General features: G+C 45.6%; 1 protein-coding gene across 7 annotated transcripts in view; it reads left to right on the top strand.

Moving 5' to 3' along the window:
• Positions 1-16,890, top strand: part of MMP24 (matrix metallopeptidase 24) — a 161,271-nt gene that overhangs the window by 18,570 nt on the left and 125,811 nt on the right. For 2 of the 7 annotated variants that reach the window (XR_006285487.1, XR_006285486.1), the window contains exons 3-4: positions 2,219-2,926; positions 4,130-4,891. The exons of the other annotated variants lie outside the window; for them this stretch is intronic. The gene's annotated coding sequence lies outside the window, so the exon portion shown is untranslated. Of the gene's footprint in view, positions 1-2,218; positions 2,927-4,129; positions 4,892-16,890 lie in introns of those variants that run through there. 7 annotated transcript variants of the gene reach the window in all.

Raw genomic sequence — 16,890 nt, forward strand, 5'->3', positions numbered from 1 at the left:
TGGAATATAAGATAGAGCGCTTGTGTAACGTCACCTTAAACATAGTTAAGAATAGAAGATAGCTTCTAACAGAACCAAATCGCAGCCACTTTGCCATACAAAAAGAAAAGGAGTTCTTGTGGCACCTGAGAGACTAACAAATTTATCTGAGCATAAGCTTTTGTGAGCTACAGCTCACTTCATTGGATGCATACAGTGGGGAAATTTTATATACACAGAGAACATGAAACAATGGGTGTTACCATACACACTGTAACGAGTGATCAGGAAAGGTGAGCTATTACCAGCAGGAGAGCGGGGAGGGGGGACCTTTGTAGTGATGATCAAGGTGGGCCATTTCCAGCAGTTGACAAGAACAGCAGGGGGGAAATAAACAAGGGGAAATAGTTTTACTTTGTGTAATGACCCATCCACTCCCAGTCTCTATTCAAGCCTAAGTTAATTGTATCCAGTTTGCAAATTAATTCCAATTCAGCAGTCTCTCGTTGGAGTCTGTTTTTGAAGTTTTTTTGTTGAAGAATTGCTACTTTTAGGTCTCTAATCGAGTGACCAGAGAGATTGAAGTGCTCTCCAACTGGTTTTTGACTGTTATAATTCTTGACGTCTGATTTGTATCCATTTATTCTTTTACGTAGAGATTGACCAGTGTACATGGCAGAGGGGCATTGCTGGCACATGATGGCATATATCACATTGGTAGGTGTGCAGGTGAACGAGCCCCTGATAGTGTCACTGATGTGATTAGGCCCTATGATGATGTCCCCTGAATAGATATGTGGACACAGTTGGCAACGGGCTTTGTTGCAAGGATAGGTTCCTGGGTTAGTGTTTTTGTTGTGTGATGTGTGGTTGCTGGTGAGTATTTGCTTCAGGTTGGGGGGTTGTCTGTAAGCAAGGATTGGCCTGTCTCTCAAGATCTGTGAGAGTGATGGGTTGTCCTTCAGGATAGGTTGTAGATTCTTGATGATGCATTGGAGAGGTTTTAGTCGAGGGCTGAAGGTGACGGCTAGTGGCGTTATTTTCTTTGTTGGGCCTATCCTGTAGTAGATGACTTCTGGGTACTCTTCTGGCTCTGTCAATCTGTTTCTTCACTTCAGCAGGTGGGTATTGTAGTTGTAAGAATGCTTGACAGAGACCTTGTAGGTGTTTGTCTCTGTCTGAGGGGTTGGAGCAAATGCGGTTGGATTTCTAGGACTCTTGCTGTTGACTCATTTAGTGGTTAACAGTCCATATGTAAAGTTAGTGTAAAGACTCTGGAGTAACTGCTGAAATTATTTTATATTACAAGACTTATTTAGAAGTTAATTTGGATGTGTTAAGTTGGATGTGTTGGTTTTACTGTTCCATTTTTGGTATTTGTATTTTGATTGAAGCTGCCCGCTTTAAGAAAGGGTGGGGCACCTTATTGTAGAGTGTGTTTGAGGCTTAGAGGAATTTACGGGAGACTGCTTGCGTGTGCAGAGGAGAGACCCAGCCTGTGAGTGCTCCAAATTGGCCAGAACTTGATTTTAAAGACAGACTTTTCCAGAAAGCAGCCTCACTTTCCAAGGTGTAATTAACATTACACAGCAAGGGAGATTTAGGTTAGATATTAGGAAAACTTTCTAACTATAAGGGTAGTTAAGCTCTGGAATAGACTTCCAAGGGAGGTTGTGGAGTCCCCATCATTGGAAGTTTTTTAAAAACAAGTTGGACAACACCTGTCAGGGATGGTCTAGTTTTACTTGTTCCTGCCACAGCACAGTGGGTTGGACTTGATGACTTCTCAAGGTCCCTTCCAGTCTTAAATTTCTGTGACTTCTCTTCTGCTGCAAGTTCCTTCCTCCTTGCCCTTTCTTCTGTCTCCTCCATTGTCTGTCATTGACTATTTTAACCCTCTCCTGCATTGCAAGGTCTGTCCAATCAACCCCAAATCTGACTCATCCACTAGTTATTTGAATAAACATGATGGTTTCTCTGTTACCTTGTCCTTGCTCTACCTATTTGTTTGCTGCAGGTTTGTGTTGTCTTTTATTCTATGCTAAGAAGATGTAAACACTTTAGGGCAGGAACATGTATAGCACTTAGCACAATCGGAGCCTGTTGTAGGGTCACATCCTGGAGCTTTGCAGTGTAGATGCAGCACCCCCCCCCCCCCCCCCCCTTTCGGGAGCAGGGAGTCTGCTATAAATTTCTCTCAATCCCATGGGCCAATTTCCTTTGTCTTTTTAATCCCAAGAATCTCAATTGACTCCACTGAAAACAGAAGCAAGCCCCCTGAGTGTACTGCAGCAGCACGGTGAGTCAGCATTTAGCCTTCCATTGTCTTCTGACCACTGAGCTGCGGAGAGCCTTCTGTGTTTGCAATGGAGACTGAGCAGAACAAGCCTTTTGCAAAGTGTGCTGCTTGCTGTTCACAGGAGCAAAGCCAGATTTTGGTAAATCTCTGGTGTGAGGCCAGAAGAACAATGGACTTCAATAAGAGTACCAGGAACGATCTCACACACCAGCGAATAGTGAAGAAGCTGGCAAATTTACCAGACTAGTGCAGGGCGTGCATTAACCATCTTAAGAGTGAATACAGGAAAACCAGGGACCAGAACTGCACCTTGGGCAAGTTGCCGATGTTGTGCCCATTTTGAGGCATTTGACCAAGTGCTGGGCTCTGCACCGTGCATGCAGCCAGTGGTGGTATATGAGACCTAATCAGCTGAGATGGCACCTTGCTGGCCCCAGAATCCGGCATGGGGAGTGATAGGAGCCAGCAGCAGGTGCGGAGTGAGGCCGGCAAAGTGACTCTGTTACTGAAACCAGTTTACATGAGGCTCTTCTGCAGGACATTGTGGGGCCATACTTAGTGGAGCTGTTTGATGTCCCCCTTCCTAAGGATCAGCCCACCGCAGAGCCTGTAGCAGATACAGATGGACAGAAGCCGGCCTGGAGTCTGGTAAGTTTCTGACTCCATTATAGTGTTTATTAATATAGGAAGGAGGGATTTCTGTTACATGAACCAATTGGCTAGCAACGTGTATCCTCTAATGGCGAATTCTCTCACTGGCATGGCTTTCTCCACCTCCCATCCCCCTGCGCGCACAACCACATGGAGTTCAAAATGGTGACTGGGAAATGCAAACAGTACAAATGAGTTGAAAGTGAATTTTTACTGGAAAGGTACAGATTTTTGCTATGGCGTTCCTGTGTCTTTAAAATAACCTTACACTGCCATATCTGTAAGTAGGTTGCTCTGTAAACACTCAGTTGTGTAATGAGCTGCCTGGAAACAGTGAAGGGTGGGAGGGGGCAGGGAAGAAATGTGTTCCATTCACAAATCTAGTCCATTTCAGGTAAAGGTAGTACATGCGGTCCATAGATGACAAAAGCATTTGTCCCAAATTCGAGTGAGGTATGAAAATGTGTCTAGGAATGTGCCGGGGTGGGGGAGGAAGTGTAAGGGGGATACCCACTGAGTTCTGTGTGTTTGCATGCAATCTTAACTGGCTAAGCCAGGTGCAAGATAACACAGCATCCTGTTTCCCTCATGAATTCTGACCCACTCCCAGGTGCTGATAGATGCACACTTTTCCTGAAGCAGGAATTCTAGGTAGTCACCTTTTGTGGAAGGACATAGTTTTCCAGGACCACCTTGGTAGTTGACCAGGCCAGTCCACTCAGAGCTATGCTGTTTAGTCACTATACGTTTGAATACTTTGGCTGCATACAATGCATGTTTCCCACTTGCAGCTTGAAATAACATCTCCCTTAACCATTCTTGTGGTGCCTGATTGGCAATGTTCTCCAAAATGTGGAAGGCCGGAAATGATTAAAAAAAAAAAAAAAAAGTTTTTTCTTAGCAAGGCCACTCTCAGCCTCCCTGCCCCTTCTCCTCCTCCTCCCCCACCCAAGTAGTTCTTGTGTTTTTAGAAAGCAAAAAAATGCTTGAATTTTTAATTTGTCTCTGCACTTCTTTCACTGAGATTGACCAGGCTGTGTCCAGGGAGTGTCTGTGCTCTGAAGCATCCCCTTCACAATGTATTGAAGTTCAGTTTGGAAAAGCAACATTTTATGTCCTTGAAATTCCATAAGGATTTTTTCTGTGCTCCTGCACTGAGCTATTTGAGACAATAACCCTCTCTTTCTTATCCTGTTCCAGACTCTTCAACCTCTACTGCGTGCAGCACCTCCACAGCTTGCCCACAGTTTAGTAGAAGCCTGGCCTAATGTACCTTCCCAGACTGTTCCAAGATATGTTTCCGTGATGAACTTACAGTTGGATTTCTGGACAGGGCCAACAAACAGGTCCATTGTCAAAAACAAAGAGACTTATGGCTAGAGAAGAGGCATGCCGAGAGGAAAGGCTGAGGCTGGCTGCACAGATTGAGGACAGGGTTTCAGCGTAGAAATAGGCACTAGGTTTGCAATTCCTGGAACAGGAATGGGGGCTAAGGAAGGAAGACAAGTCAGCAGAGAGAATTGTTTGAGCTGCTGATATTGGTGATGGCTGCAGGAGTACTGGCTCCTGCTGTATCACCCACACCACAACCTGAGTCCCCAGAAACAGCCTGGAAAACTCCATGGCTGGTCGGCCCATGCAGTCGGGCCGCATGAGTGGCTGGGCCGGTCATCTTAGCCTCATGCAGTCCTCTGTCTTGACCACCTACCCTGTGGATGTCTCCACCCTCTCCCTTGGTATCAAGTGTGTGGCATATGGGGAAAGGAGAATGGGGGGCCAGGAGACATGCAACAGTGGGGGGATTCTGTATTGTACATGGCTTCACTGTTGTTCATATACTTTTTTTTTTAAACGTTTCTGTTACTGGTGTTGGTGTGGTAATGGCAGCTGGTCTGCCTGGTAAGGGGTGAATGTTGTACTTTTATAATACATATGTATAAATAAAGCATCTTATGTAATCAAGAAAGGTTATTGCTATAACTGCATCACATCATAAAATGTATATTTAAAATAAAGGTAAACACATGACCTGGGACAATTAGGAATTAGTAAGCACTATTCCTCTATACAGTTAGGTACATCAGAAGCCTCCTCCACCACTTTACCCAAGTCAACGTCCCAACATCAAATTGGTTGGCAAGTGACCTGTAACAGTCTGGGGTAGCCAGCTGCCAGATGGTTATAGCAACCTGCTTCTGGTCTGGCAAGAGTACTCTCATGCATGTCTTTACACTGGAGGGTGGGGGCAAGCTGCGCACAAAACTCCAGAAATGTTTTTTCCATGTGAAAGTTCTGGACCCACTGCTGGTTGTCCTAAGTCTGCATGATGATGTGATCCCCACCAGTCTGTGCTTGTGGCCCTATGCCAAAAGTGCCAGTCTATGTAGGGGGCTCCAGTGGCTATACTGAGTGTCGTGAGCAGTGTCAGCTTGTTCAAGTCTGCCATGCCTGGGTACTCCTACTTCAAAAGCTCTGTCAGGTGACTTTGGTGGGTCAGCAAATGCCATCGAAATGTCCACCAGCACCTCTGGAAGCTATGTCCATTTCCTGACACAAGAGTGAAAGCTCAAGCAAGAGACGTTCTTCGAAAGGCACCTCCTCCATGTTGCTGGCTCTGGTAGCTGGGAGTGCACAGACCAAAATGACCACTCAGCAGGCTGTGTTGGCAGGCTGTTCAAACTTCCTCTTAACATGCACAGTGGGCAAGTTTTTCCACAGTGCACCATGGTTAAAGGGCCAGAGTAGCCATGTTTCGGGAGGACACTAGGGAGTCTGGGGTATGGCTGGTTTGACTCAGGTCTGTGTGCTACCGTGTGGATGCCAGAGCCCCAGGTTCAAGCATGGTTTAGAAAATTCTGATGTAGGGTTGACAATCAGTAGATGCTCAAGCCCTGGGTTCTGTAACCCATGGTCAGCTAACTTGAGTCCCACTAACGCTGGGCTTATATAGCAATGTAGACATACCTGTAGTTACCTCATACGGAGAATAAAAGACTATTTTGTCTTTCAGCCAGATATTACTGAAATGTGATGGGCTGAGTCACGTGATGAAAATCAGTGGTTATATCTTATTTAGGGAGCATTGAGTGGGCAAAAAGGTGACACTCTGTGTGAAAGATGGCAATATCTATTTCCGAGTCGCAGACAGCTCAGAAGAAAATGATCCTGAATGCTCATGGATCAGTGTCATAACAGATAAAGCACCAGATGGGGATGTTAGTTGGTGTCTGCTACAGACCACCAAATCACATTAGGGATTAGGATAACCAGCTCCTTATGCATCTGTCTATAATGTGGCACCTTAGAGACTAACCAATTTATTTGAGCATAAGCTTTCGTGAGCTACAGCTCACTTCATCGGATGCATACTGTGGAAAGTACAGAAGATCTTTTTATACACACAAACCATGAAAAAATGGGTGCTTACCACTACAAAAGGTTTTCTCTCCCCCCACCCCACTCTCCTGCTGGTAATAAAGTGGGGTGGGGGGAGAGAAAACCTTTTGTAGTGGTAAATGCCCATTTTTTTCATGGTTTGTGTGTATAAAAAGATCTTCTGTACTTTCCACAGTATGCATCCGATGAAGTGAGCTGTAGCTCACGAAAGCTTATGCTCAAATAAATTGATTAGTCTCTAAGGTGCCACAAGTACTCCTTTTCTTTTTGCCAATACAGACTAACACGGCTGTTACTCTGAAACCTGTTTATAATGTGTATGGAAAAAAAATCTGTGATCATGTGGGTCTTTAAGGTGGGGGGGACATGTGCTGGAGGTCTCATGCTGCCAGTACTAAAACATCCTTAGAGTTTTTAAATATTATAGATGAACGTTTCCCAATTCAAAAAGTGTTTTATACAACATGGGGAAATTCAGTATTGGAGTTGGCCTTGTCAGACAGAGAGGAATTGATTACAGAACTGTAAATTGATGGTGATTTGGGTACAGGTGGTCATGACTTGATCACATTTATAATGTGCAAACAGAATAAATCCCTAACCAGTAATGCATGTACTTGGTGCTTTAAGAGGGCCAGTTTCACAAAGCTCAAAAGAATTCTGGGCAAAATCAGCTGGGAGGAAGAATTTAATCAGAAAAATGTGAATGGTAATTGAGAACTGTTTAAGAGACCTAAAAAGCCATAATCAAGGAAGACGGCTATACTGGTTAAAAAAAAAAAAAAACTAACTTGGTTTACAGGGGAAGTGAAGTCAGCAATGAAAAAATACAATGGAAGAAAGGGAAAGTTGTTGATAATGAATGTAAACCAGAAGCTTGGAATTGTAGAAAATAGATAAGGGAACCCAAGGGGGACAGAGAAATCTGTGGCTAGCAGAGTTGAGGACAATAGAAAGTTTTTGAAGTCTGTTAGGAACAAAAGGAATCCTAATGATGGGGTTGGTCCATTATGGAAATAGTAGAATTATCAGAAATAATAATGTAGGAAAGATAGACTTATTCAAAGGGTATTGGTTTTGTATATGGGGAAAAAAACAAATGATGTGGTTATATAATATGATGGTGACACACTTTCTGTTCCAGTAGTATCTTGAGAGGATGTTAAACAACAGCTACTGAAGTCAGACATCTTAAAATCAGCAGGTCTGGATAACTTGTGTCAAAGAGTTTTAAAAGACCTGACTGAGGAGCTCACTGGATTGTTAATGCTCATCTTCAATAAGTCTTGGGACACTGGGAAAGTTCCAGAAGATTGGAAGAAAGCTAATGTTAGGCCAGTAATTAAAAAAGGGTAAATAGGATGACCCTGGTAATTGTAGACCTGCCAGTCTGGCATTGGTGCCAGGAAAGATAATGGAGAGGTTGATATGGGACTTGATTAATAATTAAAGGAGGATGATATTAATGCAGATCAACAAATGGAAAATAGATCCTGTTGAACTAGATTTTATTTTTTTGGTGAGATTACAAGTTTGGTTGGTAAAAGTAAGTGTTGTCATATACTTAGACTTCTGTAAGGCATTTGATTTGGTACCGCATGACATTTTGATTAAAAAAAACAGAATGATACAATATTAATACAGCACACATTAAATGCATTAAAATCTGTCAGGTCTCAAAATGTAATTGTAAACTGGAAGTCATCATTGAACAGGTGTGTTTCTAGTGGGGTCCCGCAGGGTTCGGTTCTTGACCCTACGCTATTTAACATTTTTATCGGTGACCTGGAAGAAAACAAAATAATCACTGAGAGTTTGTAGGTGACAAAAAAAAAAAAAAAAGTGCTGACATGGCAAATAATGAAGGGGACAAGTCACTAATACAGAGTGATCTGAATCATTTGATAAGCTGAGTGCAAGCAAACAATATGCATTTGAATACAGCCTAATGTAAAGGTATGCATCTAGAAACAAAGAACGTAGGACACACTTACAGGATGAGATCTCTATCCTGAGAAGCAGTGACTCAAAGATTTGGGGGTTGTGGTGGCCAAAAAGGCTATTGTGATCCTGTGATGCATAAACAAGGGACTCTCAAGTAGGAGTAGAGAGGTTATTTTACCTCTGTATTTGGCACTGGTGTGACTGCTGCTAGAATACGGTGTCCTGTTATGGGATCTACAATTGAAGAAGGATGTTGATAAATTGAAGAGAGTTTAGGGAAGAGCAGTGAGGATGAATAAAGGATTAGAAAGCATGCCTTATAGTGATAGACTCAAGGAGCTCAATTTATTTATCTAAAAAAGAGAGAAGGTTAAGGTGTGATGCAATCCCAATCTATGAGTAACTGCATGCGGAACAAATATTTAATAATGACAATGGGCTCTTCAAGCTAGCAGGTGAAGGTATAACACACTCCAGTGGAAGTTGAAGCTGGATACATTCAGAAAGCAAATAAAGCATATTTTTTTTTAACAGTGAGGTTAATTAACCATTGGAACAATTTATCAAGGGTTGTGGTCAATGTTCCCTCTAATTTTTTTTATCCATGTTCAGAATGAGTTTTGTTATGTGCACCATATCGAGGTAATGTGCAGCTGTGCGCCACCAGTAGAAACCAAAAACTTAGGTATATATTTTTAAGAAGTTACCATAGGGATAATTACTCCAGCCAGGACAGGTTACACATTTTAGAACTCACTACTCCCCTCCGTCCCACTCCTGAACCCTATCATGTCATAACTTAGAGTCTCCTTAGGGACGTTGTCCCAGGGACAGGGCATGCCCTGGGTTTCAAACCATGTTTCACTTGCTGTAAGCTGATGCTGGTCAGCAACCCCCACCACAAGCTGCCTCAAGTGTTTGGAGAAGCACACATAAAGGACAAGCGTAGAATTTGTAAAAACTTTAAACCAAGAACTCAAAAGGACAAGAATATCTGTCTGAACGCCCTGCTAATGGAGCTGTCTCTTAGACTGTCTTCAGAGCCTTCCTGCTCAGATTGTGTACCAACATAGATGTGCTCGGTGCCCAGTGCTCTACTGGCACTGAGCTGACCACTGCGCCACTCACTCTCACTGATTCTAAGGAAGTGCCATAAGAAACAATAGGGGCACTCCCCAGCTCCAGGCAAGGACAAGATGGGGATGGCAGGCAAAGGATCCATGCTGGGCAACCTGCCCATCTAGACATCGGTTGTTCATGCCTCTGCACAGGTCACTGTCTCGAAGGTCGCTGATGCCCCGGTCTCCAGCAAGTGAGAATCCATCCCCCAGCCCTGGTAGCACCACTCAGCAGGGGTGCCAGATGTTGCACTGGGGGGCCGCAGTGGGTGCTTGGCCACAAGGTCAGTGCCCAGTCCACTGGCCGTATTGGAATCCCTGGGCTCTCCCCATGATTCCGGGGCCATACTCTCAAAGCTCTTCTGTGGGGCCCTCCAAGAAGCAGTCCATGGTACTGTCAGGCACCAGGATAGGACCCAGATTCGGACTCTGATGCTGGTACTGAGCGGCAGAAGTTGGTTACAAGGGAGGCTTCTCCAGAGGCAGAGTGTCCCAGCCCATCCTCCAGTTGTGCCATTCTCCTCCTTGCCCCCGATCAGACAGATGCGGGCCCCTCTCACCCGCTCCCTCCTGATGACTTTCAGCCCCACCAGGAGCTTCTTAAAAGGGTGACCTCAAATTTGGGCTTGGAGGCTGAGGAGCTCACAGAGCAGGCGGACAGCCTTTTTGACATCCGAGCAGCCGCAGCACCCGCCAGTGTGGCAGTACCGGTACATGAAGGGGGTGCGTAAGGTGGTCAAAGCCCTGTGGTAGACCCTGTCCTCTTTGCCACCAACTTCAAAGAGGGTGGAAAAGTAGTATTATGTACTTGCCAAGGGTTGTGAATACTTACATTTCCACCACCCCCGAGCTCTCTCATAGTCTCGGCCATGAACGAGCGGGACAGGCAGGGACAGGTGAGCGCCATGCCTGAAAACAAGGATGCTAAGAAACTGGACCTCTCTGGGAAGAAAATTTATTTGACTGCCAACCTCCAGCATAGAATATCTAACCGGTAGGCACTGCTGGGTAAATATAATTACATCTGGGACTTGTTGGGGAAATTTAGGGACTGCCTGCCACAAGACCTCAGACAGGAGTTCGGGTGTATTCTGAACAGTAGCCAGGCCCTCTCTCCAGACAGCATTGGATGCAGGCGGACTCGGTGGCCAGGTCATTGGCTTCTGCTGTCTCGATGAGATTGAGCTTGTGGCTGCAGTCCTCTGGATGTCCCTGGAAGTACAGCAGTCAATCCAGGACCTATCATTTGAGGGTAATGCTCTAATTTCTGAGCAAATGGATGCCAGGCTGCATGGTCTAAAAGATTCCCATGCCATGCTCTGTTCCTTGGGGCGGTACACGCTGACAGCCTCCAGAAAGCCTTTCTGGCCTCCTATACCACCGAAGTTCTCAGGTCCCCTGAGGCAGATCTCCTACAGGAGAAGGGACAGAGACAAACATCATCCCCCCACACCATTCTCCTCGATCACCCAGTCGGGGCCTGTGTGACACTCAGGCACTCTGTGGCAGACATTTTGAGGGTGCACCTGAGGGCGATGCACTGGATTCACACCTGGATCCAGCCCCCCACCCTTTATTTTTAAACTGATTGTCCCTGTGCCTTGCTGCATGGGCCCAAATCACCTCGGACCATTGGATGCGCAACCCCATAACATCTGGGTACACCCTGCAGTTTTCCTAATCCCAAAGGCCAAAGGGGGCCTTAGACCCATTCTAGACCTGCATCACCTAACAAATATCTCAAGAAGTTGAAGTTCCACATGGTCTTCCTGGCCGCCATCATTCCCTCTCTGGATCCAGGAGACTGGTATGCCACCCTCGATTTAAAGGATGCTTATTTCCATATTTACATTTTCCTGGGCACAGAAGATTTCTCCGATTTGTAGAAGGCCAATGCCACTACCAGTTCACAGCTCTACCGTTCGGCCTCTCAGCTGCTCCGAGGGTCTTCACAAAGTTCATGGCTGTAGTGGCTGCATACCTGAGACGTTGAGGGGTGCGGATTTAACCGTACCTCAATGACTGGCTGGTCAGAGGCAGGTCACAAGCCCAGGTGCAGCGCAGCCTCGACTTGGTGAGGTCCACCTGTCAGGATCTGGGCATGCTTATAAATGAGCAGAAGTAAACTCTGATCCCAGTTTACTGGATAGAGTTTATAGGAGCCGTGCTCGATTCTACTCAAGCCAGGGCCTTCGTGCCAGAGTCCTGGTTCTGAGCCATGTCGGACTGCATCATCCACGTGAGAGCCTATCTGCTCACAACTGCCCGGGTGTGCCTCAAGCTGCTTGGCCATATGGCAGCATGTACTTACGTGGTCCCACATATGCGACCTGCATCTCAGACTCTTGTAGTCGTGGCTGGCTTCGATCTATGCCCCAGACAGACATGATTTGGACCTGGTGGTCACGGTTCCATCACACATCTTGTCATTCCTAATGTGGTGAATGGAGCCGCGATTGGTGTTGGAGTGAATTCCCTTTGTGGCCCCATGTCCTTCAGTGACATTGGTCTTCGACGCATTGGACTTGGGGTGGGGAGCCCACCTCGGTGACATCAGCAGCAAGGTCTCTGGTTGCAGGAAGATCACTCCATGCATATAAACATCAGGGAGTTCAAGGCGATACATCTGGCCTGCCAAACTTTTCTTCTGTTTCTGGAAGGCTAGGTTATCCAAATCCTGATGGACAGTACCACGGCAATGTTGTATTAGGTTGGATATTAGGAAAACTTTTTCACTAGGAGGGTGGTGAAGCACTGGAATGGGTTACCTAGGGAGGTGGTGGAATCTCCTTCTTTTGAAGTTTTTAAGATCAGGCTTGACAAAGCCCTGGCTGGGATGATTTAGTTGGGGATTGGTCCTGCTTTGAGCAGGGGGTTGGATTGGATGACCTCCTGAGGTCCCTTCCAACCCTGATATTCTATGATTCTATGCTTCTATGAATGTTCTATATAAACAAGTAGGGCGGAGCCTGCTCGTCAGACCTGTGCCAAGAGGCTCTCCGATTGTGGGACTCTATGTCCAGCATGCCATTCATCTACTGGCCTCACATCTGCTGGGGACCAAAAATGTGTTAGCAGATCTCAGCTGGCCTCTCTCATCTCGCCACAAGTGGTCTCTCCACCCAGAGGTGCTCAGCTGCATCTTCCAGAGATGGGGGGCTCCCTGTCCGATGCCTTCGTGTTTCCATGGTCAGGAACACTGATGTATGCCTTCCCTCCGATACCACGGCTGCACAGAACCCTCTTGAAGATCAAGCGGGACAGGGCAAAGGTTATCCTGATAGTCATGGCGTGGCCACGCCATGACTGATTCGTCACACTGTTAGAGCTTTAGATAACAGCGCCGCTAGAGCGCCCGCTCCAACTGGATTTGCTGTCCTGAACCATGGCCGTCTGCTACACCCGAATCTAGCATCTCTGCACCTGATAGCGTGGCTGCTGCATGGCTGAATGCGGAGAAGTAAGCATGCTCAGATCAAGTCCAGCAGGTCCTGATGGGTAGCAGAAAGCCCTCCACCAGGGCGACCTACCTGGCCAAATGGAAACTTTTTTCATGTTGAGCCTTGGACCAGAATCTGTCTCCTGGCCAGACCTCACCACAATCCATTCTAGACTAACTGTTGCATCTCAAAACACCAAGGTCTGGCACTCTTGTCAGTCAAGGTCCACTTGGCGGCCATCTCGGCCTTCCATCCTCTGGTTCAGGGCAGATATGTCTTTTCCCATGATATGACAATCAGATTTCTGAAAGGTTTTATTCTCAAATTTGTGATCCTATCCCACCTTGGGACTTGAATTTGGTACTTTTTAAGCTCACAGGCCCCCCTTTGAGCAGTTAGCTTCGTATTCTCTGCTGCTCCTCTCGTGGAAGGTCTCCTTCCTGGTTGCAATCACTTCGGCCAGCAGTCTCCGAGATTAGAGTGCTCATATCAGAACCACCCTATATGGTATTCTACAAGGATAAGGTCCAGCTGCAGACCCACCCAGCCTTCTTGCTGAAGGTGGTGTCACAGTTCCACAGTAATCAGGATATATTCCTGCCGGTGTTTTTTTCAAAGCCTCCCAAATCCAGCGAGGAATGCATATTGCATACGCTGCATGTTAGAAGGGCGCTGGCCATCTACCTCGAGAGAACCAAGTCCTTCTGTAAGTCTGCGCAGCTCTTCGTTACCATAGCAGACAGGATAAAAAGGCCTGCCGGTTTCCTCCCAGAGAATCTCCTCTTGGATAACCACATGCATTAAGTTTTCTTATGAGCAAGCAGGGGTGTCACCACCAGCTATCATGACCACCCATTCCACCAGAACACAAGCTTCATCAGCAGCTTTCCTCACTCAGGTACTGATACAGGACATCTGCAGAGCCGTGACTTGGTCTTCAGTCTACAGCTTTGAGTCCCAGTACGCCATTACCCAGCAGGCCTGGGATGATGCCAGCTTTGGTAGAGCAGTGTTGCAACCCACACAACCGTGAACTCTGAGCCCATCTCCAGAGTCACCTAGCATGGAATCAACATGAGCAAGCACTTGAAGAAGAAAAAACGGTCACCTACCTTTCGTAAATGTTGTTCTTTGAGATGTGTTGCTCATGTCCATTCCATGACCCACCCTCCAGGTGTTGGAGTTGAAGGTGAGAAGGAACTGAGAGGGTGCAGGGCCGGTGGCATCTCATATACCAGCACGAGTGTGGAACTCCAGAGGATGCCAGAGCCGGCCCTATGGATACCACTAAAGTAAAAAGTTTCCGGTAGCCGTGCATGTGGGTGCACACACACTTAGCATGGAATGGACATGAGCAACACATCTCAAAGAACAATAGTTATGAAAGGTAGGTAACCATTTTTTTCCTAAATGATATGCTGTTGGAATTATTTTGGGGAAGTTGCATGTCCTAGATTATGCAGGAGGCCAGTCTAGATTATCATATGGCCCCTTCTGTCCTTGGAATCCATGAACCTATGAATCCCATCTTTGTAGGGAATGTTCCACCTCAGCTGTCCCCAAAAGTCCCAGCTGCCCTAGGCATTAGGCACTCCTTCCACCTTAGCTGTCACAGCTGCAACCAGCAGGCAGAGAAGAGAGCCTGCCTGCCCAAGTCTGCACAGAGAGAGAGTGCCAGATTCCACTATCCAGAGGGAGAGGCTTGACTGCCAGCCTCACCTGCTATGCCTGTCTTGCACTGGAAATCAGGGGTAGCCAGGTTCCTGCTTCATCCAGAGTATGATTTATCTGCTTGCCTTACAGTAGGAGGGCACAGCTGTAAGTTCTGTCTATACTGCAAATAGATAGCTAGGAAAGGGCTGAGGAGTGAATTGAGACCTATCCTGCATCCACAGACAGGTGAAAGCTCTCACTTGAAGGCATATGTTAATACTACCAGGCACCCAAATGGGGTCAGACCTGCATCAGTTATTGGATTACTAATTGAGAATTTTCCTCTCTCCAGTCAGCCCTATGGAGCTCCCATGCCAGGGAATATGCATGCACCAAGCACCCAGACAACTAGGAAACAATTGCTTTCTCTGAAACTATAAATCAGCATTTGTCTGACTAGGGTAGAGTGACTGAAAGTGCCTACGGCAGACCCCACTGAAAATGCCAGGGTCAGGGCAGGCTGCAAAAAGGAGAGCAGATTCTCCCAAAATTGGTGGTTAACACTATAGTTAGATTCACCAAGCAGTCACAAAACTGTGCTCCTGATCCCCCCCACTGGTTATCAAGAAGCTAGAAAAAGGAATTCACACAGCCCCCTTTATTGCATTCCAGTCTCTGGCTTCCAGTCAGTGAATAGATCCAGTAAACTGAGAAGTTACTTAAAACTCTATTCACTGTACAGAATGTTCTTCTGATCCTTAAAGGACCTGCCACATTACCAGATCAAATTTTTTTTATTAAAGCTAATGTTAAAATTATCTAATACACAGGTTAAGGAAAGAGTGTGTATACATCTGGGTATAATGTTTAAATTATCCAAAAGTATAAAGTTTGGTTTAAAAGTCAAAATACATATAATACATAATCTGCAATATCCCAAATTAAGGTTAATAAATTTAATGATACAATTCAGATATTAGCATCCAAATATTTGGGTACATCATTCAAAAGGTTATATTACGAATAGCTTGTGGAAAGCAAATATAGTAATAAGTGTAGATTGTCCCTGAGTAATTGGGAATTTAGGATAGGTTGTCTCTCAGTAAATACAATCCATCAGAGAATTATTTAAATTACTTTCACGACTTTGCTTCTCAGTGGCACTCCAGCTCATCTCTCCTGATATCACCGGTGTCCAGTGATGTGTGCTAAATAGATGTCCTTTGATACCTGATGGTGTCCGATACCGTGAGTTGCTGCATCAGCCAAGCATAGCACTGACTGATTCCGCATTCCCGCAAAATACCACACCACCAGCCAATCCTTTAGTATCTAAAACTAAAGGTTTTATTATAAAAGAAAAGAAAGTGCAGAGAGTTGTTAAATGGTCAAAGCAATTAGATATGTACATATGACTTTAGAGTCCATATATCAGGTTCTTAGCAGCAATGGTGAGCTTGCTAGCTTGTAAAGTCTCTCTTGAACACATCCAAACCTTGGATGGGTCCATCAGTCCTTTGTTCAAAGCTTCAGTTTGTAGAAAAGTTACTCCAAAGGTGAGAAGCAGGATTGAAGACGAAATGGAGGTGATGCAGCTGCCTTTAATATCCTTTGCCATGTGGCTTGTGCATCCTTTGTCCCAAACACAAGCTCATAGCACATGGACATGGAAAAGTATTTGGAGTCCCCTGTCCACAGGCATGTCCCTACATGTACTGCTGACTCACAGGCATAGCCCCCGGCTTCTCTCAATTGGTTCATTATATAGCTGATTGCCCTTGATGGGCCGTCAAGCATGCTGGATAGTGCTGATGCTAATCTGTCTGGGGATGCCACCCAGATATACAGGACAAATTTGAGATACAGATCATAGAATATCAGGGTTGGAAGGGACCTCAGGAGGTCATCTAGTCCAACCCCCTGCTCAAAGCAGGACCAATCCCCAATTTTTGCCCCAGATCCCTAAATGGCCCCCTCAAGGATTGAACTCTCAATCCTGGGTTTAGCAGGCCAATGCTCAAACCACTGAGCTATCTCCCTTCCTCCTCTTCCCCCTGTCTGTTATATAATGATTTATTGTTCTTTAGTATACCTTTCACATCTGCTTAAGCAGATTTTATACACTGAAATAGCTTTTTTTTTTTCTGGCTAAGGAATTGTGGCTTTTTGGGCCTCTTCACATTGTATGTAACTTCATTAATTCTCTCCACTACCTCATAGAGTCCATTCCAAATATTTTGCATAAGCACCATATCTCCAATTTCAAATGCTCTTTCCTCAGTATGCTTGTCATACCAAGCGTTCTGAGCTTCCTGACTTCTCTTAAGATTCTGCCATCATGCCTTGCAAGCTTTCTTTAAACTGACAGTCTACCACTGACTGTTTTGTCACCTCAATATTGCCCTCCCAA

Source organism: Chelonia mydas, chromosome 13, assembly GCF_015237465.2.
Source record: "Chelonia mydas isolate rCheMyd1 chromosome 13, rCheMyd1.pri.v2, whole genome shotgun sequence".
Classification (NCBI taxonomy): Eukaryota; Metazoa; Chordata; order Testudines; family Cheloniidae; genus Chelonia; species Chelonia mydas.